Source organism: Arachis hypogaea, chromosome 14, assembly GCF_003086295.3.
Source record: "Arachis hypogaea cultivar Tifrunner chromosome 14, arahy.Tifrunner.gnm2.J5K5, whole genome shotgun sequence".
NCBI lineage: Eukaryota > Viridiplantae > Streptophyta > Magnoliopsida > Fabales > Fabaceae > Arachis > Arachis hypogaea.
In genome coordinates, this window is record NC_092049.1 from 63,555,475 (window position 1) to 63,561,280 (window position 5,806).

The 5,806-nt window shown below is 40.4% G+C and overlaps 1 non-coding gene across 1 annotated transcript; it reads right to left on the minus strand.

The window, feature by feature from the left end:
• Nucleotides 1-328: 328 nt before the first annotated feature.
• LOC112745330 (small nucleolar RNA R71) lies at nucleotides 329-432 on the minus strand. The gene has a single exon (XR_003173265.1). It is a non-coding gene; the product is annotated as a small nucleolar RNA R71 (small nucleolar RNA).
• Nucleotides 433-5,806: the final 5,374 nt, after the last annotated feature.

The window sequence follows — 5,806 nt, forward strand, 5'->3', positions numbered from 1 at the left end:
CTATGGAAGAAGCATCTCAATTCATGCAATTGGAGCAAACAACTTTGAGCTTAAGCCTCAATTAGTTTCTCTAATACAGCAGAATTGCAAGTTTCATGGACTTCTATTGGAATATCCTCATCAGTTCTTAGCTGAATTCTTGCAAATCTGTGACACTGTTAAGACCAATGGGGTTAATCTTGAGGTCTATAGACTTATACTTTTCCCCTTTTCTGTAAGAGACAGAGCTAGGATATGGTTGGACTGACAACCTAAAGAAAGCCTGAACTCATGGGAAAAGTAGGTCAATGCTTTCTTGGCTGAATTCTTTCCACCTCAAAAGTTGAGCAAGCTTAGAGTGGAAGTCCAAACCTTCAGACAGAAGGAAGGTGAATCCCTCTATGAAGCTTGGGAAAGATATAAGCGATTGATCAGAAGGTGTCCTTCTGGCATGCTTTCAGAATGGAGCATCCTATGTATATTCTTTGATGGTCTGTCTGAATTATCCAATATGTCCTTGGATCACTCTGCTGGTGGATCTCTTCATCTGAAGAAGGCACCTGTAGAAGCCCAGGAACTCATTGAAACTGTTGCAAATAACCAGTTCATGTATAATTCTGAAAGAAATCCTGTGAATAATGGGATGACTCAGAAGAAAGGAGTTATTGAGATTGATACTCTGAATGCCATATTGGCTCAGAATAAAATATTGACTCAGCAAGTCGATATGATTTCTCAGAATCTGACTGGAATGCAAGCTGCATCCGGCAGTACTAAAGAAGCTTCATCTGAAGGAGAAGCTTATGACCTTGAGAATCCTGGAATGGAAGAGGTTAATTACATGGGAGAATCCTATGGAAACACCTATAATCCTTCATAGAGGAATCATCCTAATTTATCATGGAAGGATCAACAGAAGCCTCAACAAGGCTTCAATAATAATAATGGTGGAAGAAATAGGTTTGGCAATAGCAAGCCTTTTCCATCATCTTCTGAGCAACAGATAGAGAATTCTAAGCAGAGCCTCTATGACTTAGCAACTATAGTCTCTAATCTATCTAAGACCACTCTCAATTTCATGACTGAAATAAGGTCCTCCTTTAGAAATTTGGAGGCACAAGTGGGTCAGCTGAGTAAAAGAGTCACTGAAATCCCTCCTAGTACTCTCCCAAGCAATACAGAAGAGAATCCAAAGAGAGAGTGCAAGGCCATCAATATGTCCAACATGGCCAAACCTGTAGAGGGGGAAGAGGCAGTGATTTCCAGTGAGGAAGACCTCCATGGACATCCACTGACCACTAAAGAGTTCCCTATTGAGGAACCAAAGGAATCTGAGGCTCATATAGAGACCATAGAGATTTCACTGAACTTACTATTTCTATTCATGAGCTCTGATGAGTATTCTTCCTCTGAAGAGTATGAAGATACTATTGAAGAGCAAGTTACTCAGTATCTAGGAGCAATCATGAAGCTGAATGCCAAGTTATTTAGTAATGAGACTTGGGCGGATGAACCTCCATTGCTCATCAATAAACTGAATGCCTTGTTTCAATAGAAATTACCTCAGAAGAAACCGGATCCCAGAAAGTTCTTAATACCTTGTACCATAGGTACCATAACCTTTAGGAAGGCTCTGTGTGACCTGGGGTCAGGTATAAACCTCATGCCACTCTCTGTAATGGAGAAACTAGGGATCTTTGAGGTACAAGCTACTGAATTCTCACTAGAATTGGCAGACAAATCAAGAAAACAGGCTTATAGAGTTGTAGAGGATGTCTTAGTGAAGGTTGAAGGCCTGTACATCCCTGCTGATTTCATAATCCTAGACACTGGGAAGGAGGAGGATGAATCCATTATCCTTGGAAGACCCTTCCTAGCCACAGCAAGAGCTATGATTGATGTGGACAGAGGAGATTTTGTCCTTCAATTGAATGAGGACTACCTTGTGTTTAAAGCTCAAGGACCTTCTTCTGTAAGCATGGAAAGGAAGCATGAAAAGCTTCTCTCAATATAGAGTCAAACAGAGCCCCCACACTCAACTTCTAAGTTTGGGGTTGGGAGGCCACCATTAAGCTCTGAGTCTCTGTGAAGCTCTCTAAGAGCTCACTGTCAAGCTATTGACATTAAAGAAGCGCTTATTGGGAGGCAACCCAATGTTATTTAATTATATTTATTTATTTTCCATTACTATTTTATGTTTTCTTTAGGTAGATGATCATGTAAAGTCATAAAAACAACTGTAGAATTAAAGAAGAATAAAAAATAGCACACCCTGAAGGACAGGCTTACTGGCATTTAAACGCCGGTAAGGATAGCAGAATGGGCGTTTAACGCCCAGTCTGACAGCATTCTGGGTGTTAAACGCCAGAATTGGCAGTGATCTGGGCGTTTAACGCCAGAAAAGGGGGTTTGGCGTCTGGATGGCGTTAAACGCCAGAAATGGCAGACAGACTGGCATTTAACGCCAGAAAAAGGTGTCTAGCTGGCGTTAAATGCCAGAAAGGGGCAGCAGACTGGCGTTTAACGCCAGGAAAGGTAGCAAAGCTGGTGTTAAACGCCAGAATTGGCACACAGAGGGTGTTTACATGCCAGAATGGTACAGGGAGCAGAATTCCTTGACACCTCATGATCTGTGGACCCCACAGGATCCCCATGTACCCCACCTCTCTTTGTCTCCTCTTCACACCTTTCCATAACACTCTTCCCCAAATACCCTTGACTAATCCCATCAATAACTCTTCCCTATATACCATTCACCTATCAAATCCTACCCTCTTCCCCATAATCTCTTCACCACTCAAATCCATCCATCATAACCCCACCTACCTCACCATTCAAATTCAAACCATTTCCCTCCCTAACCCAACCCCTTATACACGACTTCCCTCTCTCTCTTACCCTATAAATACCCCTCCTTACCACCTTCAATTTCACACATCTTACACACTTAAAACCCCTTGGCCGAATTCACTCCTCCCCTCTATCTTCTCTATTTCTTCCTTTTTTTTGCTCAAGGACGAGCAAATATTCTAAGTTTAGTGTGGAAAAAGCTCTACTTTTTATTTTTCCATAACCATTAATGGCACCTAAGGCCGGAGAAACCTCTAGAAAGAGGAAAGGGAAGGCAATTGCTTCCACCTCTAAGTCATGGGAGATGGAGAGATTCATCTCAAAAGTGCATCAAGACTACTTCTATAAAGTTGTGGCCAAGAAAAAAGTGATCCCCGAGGTCCCCTTCATGCTCACAAAGAGTGAATATTCGGAGATCCGACGTGGGATTCAAAGAAGAGGTTGGGAAACTCTCACCAACCCAATCCAACAAGTTGGAATATTAATGGTTCAAGAGTTCTATGCTAATGCATGGATCACTAGGAACCATGACCAAAGTGTAAACCCGAACCCAAAGAATTGGCTCACAATGGTTCGGGGGAAATACTTGGATTTTAGTCCGGAAATTGTAAGGTTGACATTCAACTTGCCAATAATGACAGGAGATCCTCATCCTTTCACTAGAAGAGTCAACTTTGATCAAAGGTTGGACCAAGTACTCATGGACATCTGTGTGGAAGGAGCTCAATGGAATAGAGACTCAAGAGGCAAGCCGGTTCAATTGAGAAGGCCTGACCTCAAACCCGTGGCTAGGGGATGGCTAGAGTTCATCCAACACTCTATCATTCTTACTAGCAACCGGTCTGAAGTTATTGTAGACCGGGCTATCATGATCCATAGTATCATGATTGGAGAGGAAGTAGAAGTTCATGAGATCATATCTCTAGAACTATACAAGGTGGATGACAAGCCCTCCACTTTGGCAAGGTTAGCCTTTCCTCATCTCATCTGTCACCTATGCAATTCAGCTGGAGTTGTTAGAGAGGACGACATCCTCATTGAAGAGGACAAGCCCATCACTAAGAAAAGGATGGAGCAAATAAGAGAGCCCACTCATGGACCTCAACAAGAGCATGAGGAAATTCCTCATCATGAAATCTCTGAGATACCTCAAGGGATGCATTTTCCTCCACATAATTATTGGGAGCAACTCAACACCTCTTTAGGAGATTTGAGTTCTAACATGGAGCAACTAAGAGTGGAGCACCAAGAGCACTCCATCATCCTCCTTGAAATAAGAGAGGACCAAAAGGCCATGAGAGAGGAACAACAAAGGCAAGGAAGAGATATTGAGGAGCTCAAGCACTCCATAAGATCTTCAAGAGGAAGAACTAGTCGCCATCACTAAGTTGGACCCGTTCTTTAATTTCCTTGTTCTTATTCTCTCTATTTTTTGATTTCTATGCTTTATGTTTTATCTATGTTTGTGTCTTTATTACATGATAATTAGTGTCTAGTGTCTATTTCTTAAAGCTATGAATGTCCTATGAATCCTTCACCTTTCTTAAAAGAAAAATATTTTCTGAAAAAGAAAAAGAAGTACATGAATTTCGAATTATATCTTGAAAATAATCTAATTATTTTGATGTGGTGGCAATACTTTTGTTTTCTGAATGAATGCTTGAACAGTGCATATTTTTGATATTATTGTTTATGAATGTTAAAATTGTTGACTCTTGAAAGAATAATGAAAAAGGAGAAATGTTGTTGATAATATGAAAAATCATAAAATTGATTCTTGAAGCAAGAAAAAGCAGTGAAGAATAGAAGCTTGCGGAAAAAAAATGGCGAAAAAATAAAGAAAAAGAAAGAAGAAAAAGAAAAAGCAAGTAGAAAAAGCCAATAACCTTTTAAACCAAATGGCAAGGGTAAAAAGGATCCAAGGCTTTGAGCATTAATGGATAGGAGGGCCCAAAGGAAAAAAATCCTGGCCTAAGCGGCTAAACCAAGCTGTCCCTAACCATGTGCTTGTGGCGTGAAGGTGTCAAGTGAAAAGCTTGAGACTGAGCAGTTAAAGTCGTGGTCCAAAGAAAAAAGAGTGTGCTTAAGAGCTCTGGGCACCTCCAAATCTGGACTCTAGCAAAGCTGAGTCACAATCTGAAAAGGTTCACCCAGTTATGTGTCTGTGGCATTTATCTATCTGGTGGTAATACTGGAAAACAAAATGCTTAGGGTCACGGCCAAGACTCATAAAGTAGCTGTGTTCAAGAATCAACATACTGAACTAGGAGAATCAATAACACTATCTGAATTCTGAGTTCCTATAGATGCCAATCATTCTGAACTTCAAAGGATAAAGTGAGATGCCAAAACTATTCAGAAGCAAAAAGCCACTAGTCCCGCTCATCTAATTGGAACTGAGCTTCATTGATATTTGAAATTTATTGTATTTTCTCTTCTTTTTATCCTACTTTGTTTTTAGTTGCTTGGGGACAAGCAAAAATTTATGTTTGGTGTTGTAATGAGCAAATAATTTATACCCTTTTTGGCATTGTTTTTACATAGTTTTTAGTATGTTTTAGTTATTTTTTATTATATTTTTATTATTTTTTATTCAAAAATCACATTTCTGGACTTTACTATGAGTTTGTGTATTTTTCTGTAATTTTAGGTATTTTCTGGCTGAAATTGAGGGACCTGAGCAAAAATCTGATTCAGAGGCTGAGAAAGGACTGCAGATGCTATTGGATTCTGACCCTCCTGCACTCGACATGGATTTTCTGGAGCTACAAAAGTCCAATTGGCGCGCTCTCAATTGCGTTGGAAAGTAGACATCTTGGCCTTTCCAAAGCTGGATTTATGCACTAAAGCTGGCATTTAACTCCAAGAACAGCCTATGCATGTGAAAGCTTCAATGATCAGCCCAAGCACACACCAAGTGGGCCCCAGAAGTGGATTTATGCACTATCTGCACTTAGTTACTCATTTTCTGTAAACC